This window comes from Nycticebus coucang, chromosome 5 (genome assembly GCF_027406575.1).
Source record: "Nycticebus coucang isolate mNycCou1 chromosome 5, mNycCou1.pri, whole genome shotgun sequence".
NCBI classification, from domain to species: domain Eukaryota; kingdom Metazoa; phylum Chordata; class Mammalia; order Primates; family Lorisidae; genus Nycticebus; species Nycticebus coucang.
The window spans coordinates 114588293-114601918 of NC_069784.1; the positions used below are offsets into that span (position 1 = coordinate 114588293).

The 13626-nt window shown below is 44.2% G+C and overlaps 1 long non-coding RNA gene across 1 annotated transcript; it reads right to left on the reverse strand.

Annotated features, from left to right (window-relative positions):
• Positions 1 to 1709: 1709 nt before the first annotated feature.
• On the reverse strand, positions 1710 to 13317 carry LOC128586824 (uncharacterized). The gene is made up of 3 exons (XR_008380308.1): positions 13178 to 13317; positions 2399 to 2436; positions 1710 to 1799 (listed from the first exon to the last, which is right to left on the reverse strand). It is a non-coding gene; the product is annotated as an uncharacterized LOC128586824 (long non-coding RNA).
• Between the last annotated feature and the right edge of the window lie 309 nt (positions 13318 to 13626).

Below are 13626 nucleotides of genomic sequence, written 5' to 3' on the forward strand. Positions count from 1 at the left end.
AGAAAGAAAAAAGAAACAGAATTAATGCAATATGGTATTTTCATTTTCCATCACGGCTTAGAACTCACAAAGAAACATTCTGTCTGGACTATGTGTACATACGTGTTAAGAGATGGAAAGAGGGGCGGCGCCTGTGGCTCAGTCAGTAAGGCGCTGGCCCCATATACTGAGGGTGACGGGTTCAAGCCTGGCCCCGGCCAAACTGCAACCAAAAAATAGCTGGGCATTGTGGCGGGCGCCTGTAGTCCCAGCTACTCGGGAGGCTGAGGCAAGAGAATCGCTTAAGCCCAGGAGTTGGAGGTTGCTGTGAGCTGTGTGAGGCCACAGCACTCTACCGAGGGCAGTAAAGTGAGACTCTGTCTCTACCAAAAAAAAAAAAAGAGATGGAAAGAGAAGTGGCTTATGAAAAGGACAATTCACAATAGATTGGAAGTGGCTTTGAGGGAAACTTGCTAATTCAGAAAATAAATACCAGTGAGATTCTGCACTAAAAGGACAATACATTTCTGGAGCTGCCTTTGTACCATATCAAGGTGACTGCAGTCAGCTCAGGTGAACACACACTTGTCGGGTTCCTACGATTTGTCCTTCACTATTAGATGCAGGACTACTGGCAAATAGTGTCTATCCTCATATACTAGAAGGTTCCTCTATTAGTAGGAGACACAAATGGGTAGATAAACAGAATGCAGACAGATAGCTTCAAAACAATGAAATACACACAAAGTCTAGAAATAGTATAGGAAAAATAACTCATTGTAGGGAGAAGGGGTAGGAAGCGTACACCAAAGAAGTCTCCTGAAGAAGGCAGTGCCTGAGCAAAATCTGAACGATAACTAACAGCTCAGCAAGCAATTTGGGTTTTTCCTTGGAGGCAGAGTCTCACGCTATGTCCTGGGTAGAGTGCCATGATGGCATCACAGCTCACAGCAACCTCCAACTCCTGGGCTCGAGCAATCCTCTTGCCTTCACCTCCCGAGTAGCTGGGACTACAGACACCTGCCGTTACACCTGGTTAGTTTTTCTACATTTAGTAGAGACAGGGGTGGGGGGTTGGGGGGGTGTCTGACTCTTGCTCCTCAACTCCTAAGCTCAAGTGATCCACCCTCCTCTGCCTCCCAGAGTGCAGGGATTACAGGTGTGAGTCACTGCGCCGGGCCTCGGAACACGTGATTTGGTGACAACAATAGCACTAACTAAAAGGTGTGGGTATTGTCATGTTTATTTCAACCAACTTTGTGTTCCTTTCACACTATAGATTAAACCTCGGCTAGTCAGGACAGAGCCTGTCTCAGGGAGGCACAGTATCTTTCTGCCCAAACCAGTGAATGCGCAAGCTTCTATGAAGTAACTCATTATTACACACATACACAAACAAAAAAAGAAAAAGAAGAAGAAAAAGAACCTGGCAGGGATTTGGTACTTTTTGTTTTCATAAAGTTACTAAACTCCTGCTGTTTAAAAAAAAAAAAACAGCATTAGGAGTATGTCACAAAGAAAAGCTGAGATATCCCACCTCTTTTCAACTCTCCACATTATACTCTGCAAGAAAAATGAAGGGGAAAAATGCATTGTATTACAAATATCATTTATTATGAGGTTGATAGACAATATAAATATAATCACCAGATGAAGGTATGTGTGTGATTTTTCTCAGGGTTTTGCTAGGGCTGGTCTAACACTGGCTGGCACGGCGTGTACAAAATCAACTAACACTGGCTGGCACGGCGTGTACAAAATCAACTCAGTTTCTCTCCAACACTCCTCTACTTCTGTCTTCTTTCCACTTCCAGTTAATGCTGAGGATGCAATAAAGCTCTTACTCTTCAGAGAGAACTCTGGGCAACCTTGACACTTCTAAACTCAGCGCTTCATTTCTTTGCCCTACCCATTTGCCAACACGGCACCTCTCACGATGCAGAAGTCACTTGAGCTGCAGATTTAGTGCTGGTCTCTTCCTTGTTTCATTTCATAGCTATCATTCATCAAATTGCCTTCTTCCTACATCTGCCACCCACTATAAACTCTCATTTACACTCGGAATACACCAGATAAAACCAGTTTGATCACAGATTATATACCAAGGCAACCACATACCAGGTGATTTAACCTTGGACTTTCTGGGATTTCAGGGAGAATTCGTCTGCAAAGAGTGTATGCATTGTCTAGGTTCCTTCTGAAATAAAATCCCAGATCAGTTGCACCAACAGTGATTACGGCTTGGAAAAGATAGACAGGAGGATAAGGTTATGGCTCCAATCAAGGACTTATTTTATATAGATGTCTGTGTATAGCCATCATGTGATCATGATTGGAGAGCAGATAGCACAATGCCTTAAAAGTAAAATCATCCAAAGGTTAGTTTACCCTGTGTGGGGCTATTTAATAGGCATCTCACCTAATCTGAGATGGCAGGTATTCTGGCAGGGTCCAAAGCTGTAAAAGAGGAAAAAAAGAGAGAAAGCGGAAGTCATTTAGTTTATATAGATATCTTTATCAGAACCTGTCTTAGCATTAAAAGAGGGGAAAACCAAGCTTGACCATCTTCCTCATTATTAAACAAGCGTAGAAAGTTTGCAAAATCTCATGTTTTAAAATGGACCTTGGTATGCTGTATATCAATGAAATGTAATGCTCTCATTAAACCATGAAGAATTTGGGGGGCTGGGCACAGGCCAGGCCACTGCTTCCAGTTGTAATTCCTGCTCTTTGGAAGGAGCCTAGGCAACATAGTGAGACCCCCATCTCTACCAAAAGATTTTAAATTTATCCAGGTGTGATGGTACACACCTCAGCTACTCAGGAGGCTGAGCCAGGAGGATTGCTGGAACCCAGGACTTCAGGTAAAGGTCACGTAGGACCTGTGTGACCTTGGCCAGCTGTGTCCTGGCCACCCTAGCCTGACTGACTCCATCTTATTTTCACCACATGCACTCTCACTATGATGCCATGGCCCTCTACCCAGGGCCCCGAGTGAAACTCTGTCACCGGAACAATAAAAAAACAAAGCATTTGCCATTGCACTTTAGCTCAGGTAATAGAGCAAAACCTTCTCTCAAAAAAAAACGTGTTTTTTTTTTTTGGTACATAATTTATATATTTTTTATAAAACAAAAGGAAATACATTTTCTTTTCTTTTTTTTTTTTTTTTTGTAGAGACAGAGTCTCACTTTATGGCCCTCGGTAGAGTGCCGTGGCGTCACACGGCTCACAGCAACCTCTAACTCTTGGGCTTACGCGATTCTCTTGCCTCAGCCTCCCGAGCAGCTGGGACTACAGGCGCCCGCCACAACGCCCGGCTATTTTTTTGTTGCAGTTTGGCCAGGGCTGGGTTTGAACCCGCCACCCTCGGCATATGGGGCCAGCGCCCTACTCACTGAGCCACAGGCGCCGCCCAGGAAATACATTTTCATTTACATTTTCATAACTTTTTCTTTTCTTTTTTTTTTTTTTTTTTTTGAGACAGAGCCTCAAACTGTCGCCCCGGGTAGAGTGCCGTGGCAATCATAGCTCATAGCAACCTCCAACTCCTGGGCTCAAGCGAGTCTCCTGCCTCTGAGAGCTGGGACTACAGGCACCCGCCACAACACCCGGCTATTTGGCGGGCCCGAGCTGGAATTGAACCCGCCAGCTCAGGTGTATATGGCTGCCGCCCTAGCCGCTTGAGCCACAGGCGCGGAGCATGGACTTTTTCTTTTTCTTTTCTTTCTTTCTTTTTTTTTTTTTTTTTTTGTAGAGACAGAGTTTCACTTTCCAAACTCCCTCTTCTTTTGTGTCTGATGTAAGGTCAACCCTCACAATTAGGAACACTGGGGAAATAATGGGCAATAGAAAAGTTAAGAGATTAGAACATTTCAATTTGTTTATGACACATCCGTAACTCATCGCTGCCTTTTCCACACTTCCTGCTGGCTCTATGAGTGGTAAGAGAACAATTACAGGCCGGGCGTGGTGGCTCAGCCTGTAGTCCCAGCGCTCTGGGAGGCTGAGGCAGGTGGATTGTTGAGCTCAGAGGTTCAAGACCAGTATGAGCAGCAGTGAGCCAGAGTAAGACCCCGTCTCTACTAACAACATCAAAAACAGCCGGCACCGCCAGAGGAAGAAGAAAATGAACAAAAAAGAAGGAGTACTTCAAACAAAGAAGAATGAACAAGCAAACTGAAATTAAAAAAAAAAAAAGAGAACAATTACAGTGGAAGAAATCAAATACAAATGACTGCTTTTCCCCTTCTGATGCCCTCTGACCTGCTTATCACTTTTCCCACTAGGGTTTTAAATAAAGCCTTCTGTGGCTCTCATAGCGGAGAGAGAAGTAACTAACTGTCGCCCCTAACAAAATGAGGTTCAGCAAATTATGAATAGGAACATCATTATGGTGTAACATTTCTAATTAATATCAATATTTCTAAACAAATCACTGAACATATGAAATATTACCTTTAAATATTTACATTATATTCATGGAAAGACATATCTTTGGACCTTTTTTTTTTTTTTTCTTTGGACCTTTCTTAAAGAACATTCTGAATAATTCTTTCTGGAAGCTACTTTAAAATATAAAAGTATTACATTTTAGAGTTTGGGACGATCTTAGGCACCACTAAGCCTGTTTTATTTGTTTTCTATGACAAAAATTAACACCGGGCATGGTGGCTCATGCCTGTAATCCCAGCACTTGGGAATCCAAGGCAGGTGGATTGCCTGAGCTCACAGGTTCGAGACCAGCCGGAGCCACACCAAGAGCCTGTCTCTAAAAATAGCCAGGTGTTGTGGTAGGTTCTTGTAGTGCCAGCTACTCGGGAGGGTGAAGCAAGAGAATCACCTGAGCCCAAGAGTTTGAGGTTGCTGTGAGCTATGACACCACAGCACCCTACCAAGGGTGACAAAGTGAGACCCTGTCTCAAAAAAAAAAAAAAATTAAGCCTAGAGCACTTAAATGCCTCCCAGTGTGAGGCATCAAAAGCCACCACCAACATACTGCAGTGGGGGCACACGGAGGAGGGAATCATGATACTCCTGACGCCATGGATCCAGTACACTGAGTCACAAAAATTTTACAATATAGTAGGCTAAAGGAGTCTAAGGATCTTATCCAACATAAACACAACATGCCAACTTCTTCACTTACAGTCTAAAGCAGCAGGCTCCCAACTAACAATTATTTCTTCATTTTGTACTTTTGTAACTGTCTAGTCTACCTTATTACTAACCCTACGGTTGCCCTTTATTATCTAAACAAATATCAGCATTTGACTCATAACATTCCTCTTCCCTGGGTCTGTTCACAGCTCCCCCAGGGTGTGCCTCCGTCACCACCATCTCTTCCTAATGCAGTTCCCTGGTTAGTAAAAGCATAGCTTGAGCACCAAAAAGAATTCTTCCCAATGAGAGGCAACAATGTCTGTGAATTCCCTTTCACCATTAGACATTGGCTAATTCATCCAGTTGGAAATTCTTTCTCAAGTGGCAGGTACCAGGTTAAATGCTGTTGAGATCTGGGCTGAATGAGACTCCTGGACTCCTTGAGAACATAGTCTGGTGAGGGAAAAATGGGTGAACCAGGCACCGTGGATATAGGCAAGAGGAAGCAATAAATAATCAAGGTGCCTTTGGGGATAAAGAGGAAGGGGCTGTATCCCAATCATGAGAAAAAAGCTTTATCTAACTATGCAAAATTCAAGAAGTCAAGACACTTAGGTGTTAAACTAAAACTCTTTCGGGAACAACCTTATTTCCCCCTCCCATCACACCCACCATGGGGAAGACACAGTCCAGCTGAGAACGAGTACCTGGGCATTCTGATCACAGGAATGGCAAGAGTTAATGGGGGCAGTGGCTCACACCTGTAATCCTAGCATTTTGGGAAGCCATTGTGGGAGGATCACTTGAGCTCAGGAGTTTGAGACCAGCCCAAGCAAGAGTGAGACCCCTTCCCATCTCTACTAAAAATAGAAAAACTAGTTGGGCATCATGGCAGGCACCTGTAGTCCCAGCTACTCAGGAGGCTCAGCAGGAGGATCGCTTGAGCCCAGGAGCGTGAGGATGCTGTGAGCTAAGCTGACTCCATGGCACTCTACCTAGAGTGACAGAATAAGACTCTATCTCAAAAAAAAAAAAAAAAAAAAAGGAATGTCAAAAGCCATTACCTGAGCCAGGCACAGTGTGACACCTGTAACCCTAAACCCTAGCACTCTGGGAGGCCAAGGCGGGTGGATTGCCTGAGCTCAGCCCTAGAGTGAGGCAGGGGAAGCGCCTAGAATATGAAATAGAAGAAGCTGCCCTCTCTCAGGGTCTCACCCTGCACTTGCACCACCTGGCAGGAGACTCAGAAGGAGGGGCTTCAGCAGCTCCAAGGCAGGTAGAAAATCTACTAAGACAGAGAAGTGTGGGACAGGGAGGAGGAGTCTGATTGACAAAGAACAATGGATTAAAAATTTCTATTGAATTTTTACAACATTGGTCACAGAATACAAAATTTTGATTAGGCAGGAGCAGTAAGTTCAAGAGAGCTATTGTACAATATGGGTGACAACAGTCAACAACAATGTATTTGTGTTCTTGAAAACTGCCAACAGAATAGACTCTGAGTTTCTCACCACAGAAAAAAGAGAGAGAGAGGGAGATGACTCGGCACCATAGCATGGTGCCAGCTACATAACCCAGGCTGGCGGGTTCGAACCCCACCCAGGCCAACTGCAACAAAAAATACCTGGGCATTGTAGTCCAGCTACTTGGGAGGCTGAGGCAAGAGAACTGCTTAAGCCCAAGAGTTTGAGGTTGCTGTGAGCTGTAACGCCATGGTACTCCATGGCACTCTAATCTGGACAACAGAGTGAGACTTTGTCTCAAAAAAAAAAAATTTTTTTTTTAAATGTTTAAAAATTGCTACTGGTAGGCTGGGCGTGGTGGCTCACACCTGTAATCCTAGCACTCTGGGAGGCCAAGGCAGGTGGATTGCTTGAGCTCAGGAGTTTGAGACCAGCCTGACAAGAGCAAGACCCTGTCTCTACTAAAAATAGAAAAACTCGCCAGGCATAGTGGTAGGCGCTGGCAGGCCCAGCTACTCGGGAGGCTGAGGCAAGAGGATCATTCACGTCTAAGAATTTGAGTTTGCTGTGAGCTATGACACCACAGCACTCTACCCAGGGTGACAAAGTGAGACTCTGTCTCCAAAAAAAAAAAAAAAAGTTGTTATTGATGAAGCTCCAGGCAACAGGTCTATGGCAACAACCACAAGATAATCAACAAATTAAATATACGGGTTGACAACTACATAATCCAGAGAGAAAGAATAGACATTATTATTTGGATAATGCATCTGTTTTTTTTTTTTTATTATAGAATTTGCCTCAACTTCATTATTTTCCTTTTTAAAAAATAAGTCCAGATATATTATGCAGCCTTAAAGAAAGATGGAGACTTTACCTCTTTCATGTTTACATGGATAGATCTGGAACATATTCTTCTTAGTAAAGTATCTCAAGAATGGAAGAAAAAGTATCCAATGTACTCAGCTCTACTATGAAACTAATTTATAGCTTTCATATGAAAGCTATAATCCAATTATAACCTAAGAATATGGGAAAGGGGGAAGGGAGGTGAGGGGAAGGAAGAGGATGGGCGGAGGGAGGGTGATTGGTGAGATTACACCTGCGGTGCATCTTACAAGGGTACATGTGAAACTTACTAAATGTAGAATATAAATGTCTTAACACATTAACTAACAAAATGCCAGGAAGGCTATGTTAACCAGTGTGATGAAAATATGTCAAATGGCCTATAAAACCAGTGTATGGTGCCCCATGATTGCATTAATGTACACAGCTATGATTTTTTTTTTTTTTGGCACAGCTATGATTTAATAAAAATAAAAAAATTAAAAAAATAAGTCCAGTATTATCATAAACTTGTATTTGTGTTTTCCTTTTCATTAAATTATTTTTCTCTTGTTATCTTCACCCATGTTAAAAAAAAAAATACTGCTGAGGAAAGAGGAAGAATTTAAAAGTAAAAATCATTTGGAAGGCAGGAGAGAGACATTTCCTTAACAAGGAACCGTAACTCCAAAGAGATTGTGTAGATTTTCCACAAAGGATAAGAAAAGAACCAAACATATTCTATCCTATTCTGTTTCACAAAGTTACACATTCTTGAATTCCAGAAAAAGGGTTACATCTCAAAAAAAAAAAAAACACATTCTTTCATTAACACTGGAAGGTCATAGAATCTCATAAAACATTATAAGAGTACTCAGCCAAAAAGTCCCTGTGTTCCAGGCTTCCAGGCAGAGATCATTTTGCCAGTGAGTTGCATGTCATGTAACTGAATCAAGGAGTTAAGCAAAAGCCTCCGACAACACAGAAATGTGGGTCTTTCCCTCAGTGAATCATCACTATCAGCAATCAGACAATGTGCGTGTGTCTGAGCTTAAATTACTTCATGTTCACATTTTGCTTTGAAGACCATTGCAGTCTGAATGCAATCAGTGAACACCTACTTCGTTTATTACTATTAACTCTAGGGCATTTTATGTGGCTAATAATGAGAAGACAGAAAAGATGATAAAATATTGCAATTGTTCAATTTTTGAGAAATCTTTTCATGCTTAGGGGGATTTTTGGATTTCTGAGACTGTTTTGTCCAATTCTATATAATTTATCAAAAACATCCATCATTAGTTATGGTTATAAGAAGAAACCTGAGTTACCCAAATAAGTAGTAATAAAAAAAATGGCCAATAATAGCAATATCTTATTTCATTGAATCCTCACAAAAATGTTATGACATGGCATTGAGATTCTAATCCCATTTTATAGATGAGAAACTGAGATTTGGAGGGATTAAGAAACTCGCCCAGGGGCACATCTGTTAGTGCCAGAGCTGGGATTTGAACCAGGGATGCTCTGAGTTCAAGTCCACATTCTTCTTAACATACTAGGCTGTTTAATGCGGGTAATAACCAGGCTTACTATGACCATTTTACTCAATGGTGGTGAATAAATGCAAGCATCTATAGCAGACAAGTGCTTCCTATGTTGTCAGAAGAGTAACCTCATCTGAGAAGCACTGACCCATTAGGAAAGATTGTCTCGTGAATTACGTCAATATTGTCAATTGTGTAAGACTCATGGTCAGTAGGACACGTGAACAAGCTTAGCTGTGCTGGAAATTCTCTGTTCGCTTCCCGTTCTCCTCTCCACCTTCCCACCCTCTCTGTGCCCTGGAGACTGACCTCTACAAACATCTCAAAGCTCACCCTTCCTCGCCTTCTGGGGTTCGGTGCAGCCTTAGAAGGCCCGGGCAGGGGACAGCGGGTGGAGATGGTGTTTGGCTGTGCATGTCCCCTCCCTCCTGCCTGCCGGCCTGACCTTGACTTCATCCCTCCTCAAAAGACTACAGTTTGTTTTCTTCTTTGGCTTGCTCTTTCTCTGTCCCCCAACTTCTCCCCCTCCTTTTTCCTTCCCAGGTCACCCTTCTCTCCCCTTACACCTTCTGCCAAAGAAGAGCCTGGGATAAAACCTTATGGTCTATTTGGGAACTTGGCTTGGAGACGAAGAATGAGGGGCAGGAAGCGTGAACAGTGAGATAGAAACCAAAACAAGGATGAATTACTAAGTTGTCCACTGCTGCTAAATTCTTCTGAATGTTCTAAGGAGTCTTATGAAATACATCTCAGAACAGGCTGCTGGGAAGAAATGGCGGGGGTAGGGGGACCTGCATCAATCGGCTTCCATCCTTCCTTCAAGGGAGGGGTACACACCCACTGACCCCCCTTTGCAGGTTGTAGTGGCTGAAGACCAGGCAGGGTCCTCCAGGTGCCCATGTCACAGCCTCAGGAAAGGCCAGGGCAGGACCTGAGCAGCATCACCGAGCTGGCCCATGGCAAGGCCTCTACCAGGCATCTCTGGGAAGGGCAGGGCAGAAGGATTGGTGAAAATGGAGCCCTGCCATTGTTACTCAGGGGTGCCTTGCCGCCCTCTGCCCACATTTGTTTTCTACTTAACCCTGGAACTTAAATTCTCCTTGATTTTCCTACTTGATAGGACATCTGTGTGCTCCTATCCTGACTGTTTTGCCAGTATTCAGTATGCTTTCAACCATTCCTTCAAGACTCTTCCTCTCTTTTCCTCAATATTCTCTATCTCCAAACAGTAACACCTAATGGTTTTATGCTCCCCTCTCATAGCAGGTTAGATAGTGTCCTTCCAAAATTCATGGTCTTTCCAGAACCTCAGAATGCCTCATTTGGAAATTATTCATGCAGATGCAATTAGCTAAATGAGGTTACACTGCAGTCAGGTGAGCCTTTAATGGAATATTTTGGGGTCCTTCTAAGAAGAAAAGAGACCCGGAGGCAGAAGCAGTGGGAGAACACGCTGGAAGAGGAAGGTAGAGACTGGAGGGACCCATCTGTGAGTCAAGGAAAGCCAAAGGTCACCGGCGGTCACCGGCAGCCACCAGCAGCTAGGAAGAGGCATGGAACAGATGCTCAAAGTGCCCAGAAGGACTCAATTCTGCAGTGCCTTGGTTTCAGACTTCTGGTTTCTGGAACTATCAGAAAATGACATGCTGTCATTGATGTATTCTGTAAACCCCCCAGCTTGTGGAATTTGCTGTGACAGCCCTGGGAACCTAACACATTTCCTTCAAAGATGCCCAGAGGCGTTGTGGTGGGCGCCTGTAGTCCCAGCTACTTGGGAGGCTGAGTCAAGAGAATCGCCTAAGCCCAAGGATTTGGAGGTTGCTGGGAGCTGTGTGATGCCACGGCACTCTACCAAGGGCGATAAGGCGGGACTCTGTCTCTACAAAAAAAAAAAAAAAAAGATGCCCAGAGGTATGATAAGACTCTTGTTTCATTTTTCTCTCAACTCATTAAAACTTATCTGTCCTAGGTTTATCCTTCAAGGTCACACCACCTTTCCATAGGTGCATGACTAGACTAGGTGTCTTTGCTAATGCTTTCATCAGCTATTTTGGCACAACACAAAATATCTCTGCAACTCTGTAAAATATTCTGTCTGTGGGTGGCGCCTGTGGCTCAGCGGGTAGGGCGCCGGCCCCATATGCCGAGGGTGGTGGGTTCAAACTCAGCCCCGGCCAAACTGCAACAAAAAAATAGCCGGGCGTTGTGGCGGGCGCCTGTAGTCCCAGCTACTCGGGAGGCTGAGGCAAGAGAATCGCCTAAGCCCAAGGATTTGGAGGTTGCTGTGAGCTATGTGACACCACGGCACTCTACCGAGGGCGATAAGGTGATACTCTGTCTCTACAAAAAAAAAAAAAAAAAAATTCTGTCTGCTTAAGGAAGCACTTTAAGAATGCTTAATGGCCAATTAGTGGACAGCAATTTGATCTGCTCCTTGGACCAAACCACACAGGATGGCAGCGCCTCTGCATGCCTCGCTTGAAAGAGAGACTCCACCAGGATGGAGACATTCTGGCAATCCAAATGCCTGCCTACTAGTTAGTGTCTCATCCAGGACCTACAGGCACCCAGAAGGCAGCAGAGCAGTTCACTGAGGAATAGAATCCTGGGTCAGCCGAGCAGGGAAACAGAAAGCGCACTGGACTGTAACCACCTTCCCATAAGTGCAATCACCTCTTGATCCACCCTCGTTGATAATTCCCCACTTTTCCTTCTCCCTCCCCTTCCCTTAAACTCCTTTTTCACACATAATTGACTCTATCCAAGAGAAAAAGGTTGAGTAGAAATATGTTACTTACTACTCTTGGGTTTGCTGCTTTCCTGTAGTTTTTTAGATGAGTACTTAACCAGGCTACGAGGCTTTGCGTGCCAGAGGCATTTTGTTCTGTTTGTTTATTATCGCCTGCATATGTAGTTGGTTGTGAGGATTAAACAAATGGCTCGGCACCTGTGGCTCAAGCGGCCAAGGCGCCAGCCACATACACCTGAGCTGGTGGGTTCGAATCCAGCCCTGGCCCGCCAAACAACAATGACAGCTGCAACTGAAAAATAGCCAGGCGTTGCGGCAGGCACCTGTAGTTCCAGCTACTTGGGAGGCAGAGGCAGGAGAATCGCTTGAGTCCAGGAGTTGGAGGTTGCTGTGAGCTGTGATGCTACAGCACTCTACCCAGGGCAACAGCTTGAGGCTCTGTCTCATAAAAAAAAAAAAAAAAAAAAGCCTATATGATGCAACATGCAGAGTGAGGGGTAGACAGTAAAAGTGAATGAATCCCTTCTGGGAGTTAGTCCTTCTAACAATTCTAAGCTCCGTTTTAGGTCTGACTTTGCCCCATCTCTTTGACTCTACAGTATCTCAGCCTCCTTTGGCACTAGTTGTGTTATCGACCATGTATATACTTTAATAATTATTTTTCTGTCCTATTTCCCCAACTTTATTGTGAATTGAAAGCCAAACTTCACTATCCATCCTTGTAAAACTATTGATCATAACGTTCATGAGCCCATGCTGTGTGTCTGACAACAGGCTAAGCATTTAACCCTGACAATGACCCATGGCATTAGCATATGAACCCCATTTTAGAAATCTAAAGAGTGAGGCTGACATGGGACAACTCGCACATGGCAGAACCAGAATTCACAAGTAAGTCTGTCCTGATTCTGTTACCAGCCACCTGTCACTGTCAGCCAACGTGCAGAGATGGTGGTTTAGGTCCCAACAAGCTTTGTCAGAAGGCCGGTGATTCTGGAGAACAGCTAAAGAGGAGCCTCTCAATTCTGTTCTGCCTCAGTTACAATTCTAATAACTTTCATAATGAAATACAAGGAAAGCAATCTAGAAAAGTTAAACTTTATCTGATAGGAAGTAACATCAGGGGTGGCACCTGTGGCTCAGTGGGTAGGGCGCTGGCCCCACATACCATGGGTGGCGGGTTCAAACCCGGCCCCGGCCAAACTGCAACCAAAAAATAGCTGGGCGTTGTGGTGGGCGCCTGTAGTCCCAGGTACACGGGAGGCTGAGGCAAGAGAATCGCCTAAGCCCAGGAGTTGGAGGTTGCTGTGAGCTGTGTGACGTCATGTCACGGCACTCTACTAAGGGTGACAAAGTGAGACTCTGTCTCTACAAAAAAAAAAAAAAAATTCTAACAATGCAAAATGTTTACACAACAGAAAGGTTATTTTCTTTTTAACAAAATACCTAAGAGAATCCACTGGAGAAAACATATCATCAAAGTAACCTTACCAATGTCACAATACCTCTCTATGTGTGTCTGCCTCCTCAGAGCTCCTGAGAATGAGAGAGGACACCTGGGGAAAGTAAGGTCTGGAAGAACTAAAGGCTTCTCACAGGAGACCAACGACACTCCTGCAAAGTCCTCCTGCTGGTGACTCAGCTCTTAGCGATTTGTAGAAAATACCTTCCTAGAACCTTGAAACCAAAGCTTTCTTTCTTCTGTAAAAGCCCGTGCCCACCTTCTCCAGCTCAATTCAAACTGACCAATGAGAAGGGCACCCGTGGACAAGGAGCCCTATAAAAGGAAAAGGGCAGAACCACTGAGGGAGCTCGGTCATTTGGACTCTGGTCCACTGAGGCTCCTCCAGCTGAAATAAAGTCCTTCCTCTTTTAAGGAGAGTGGTGTTTCATTCTCTCAATCAGGCCTTGTTTTCCCGCAACAAGACAAACATCTTTACAAATCTAGTGAAAC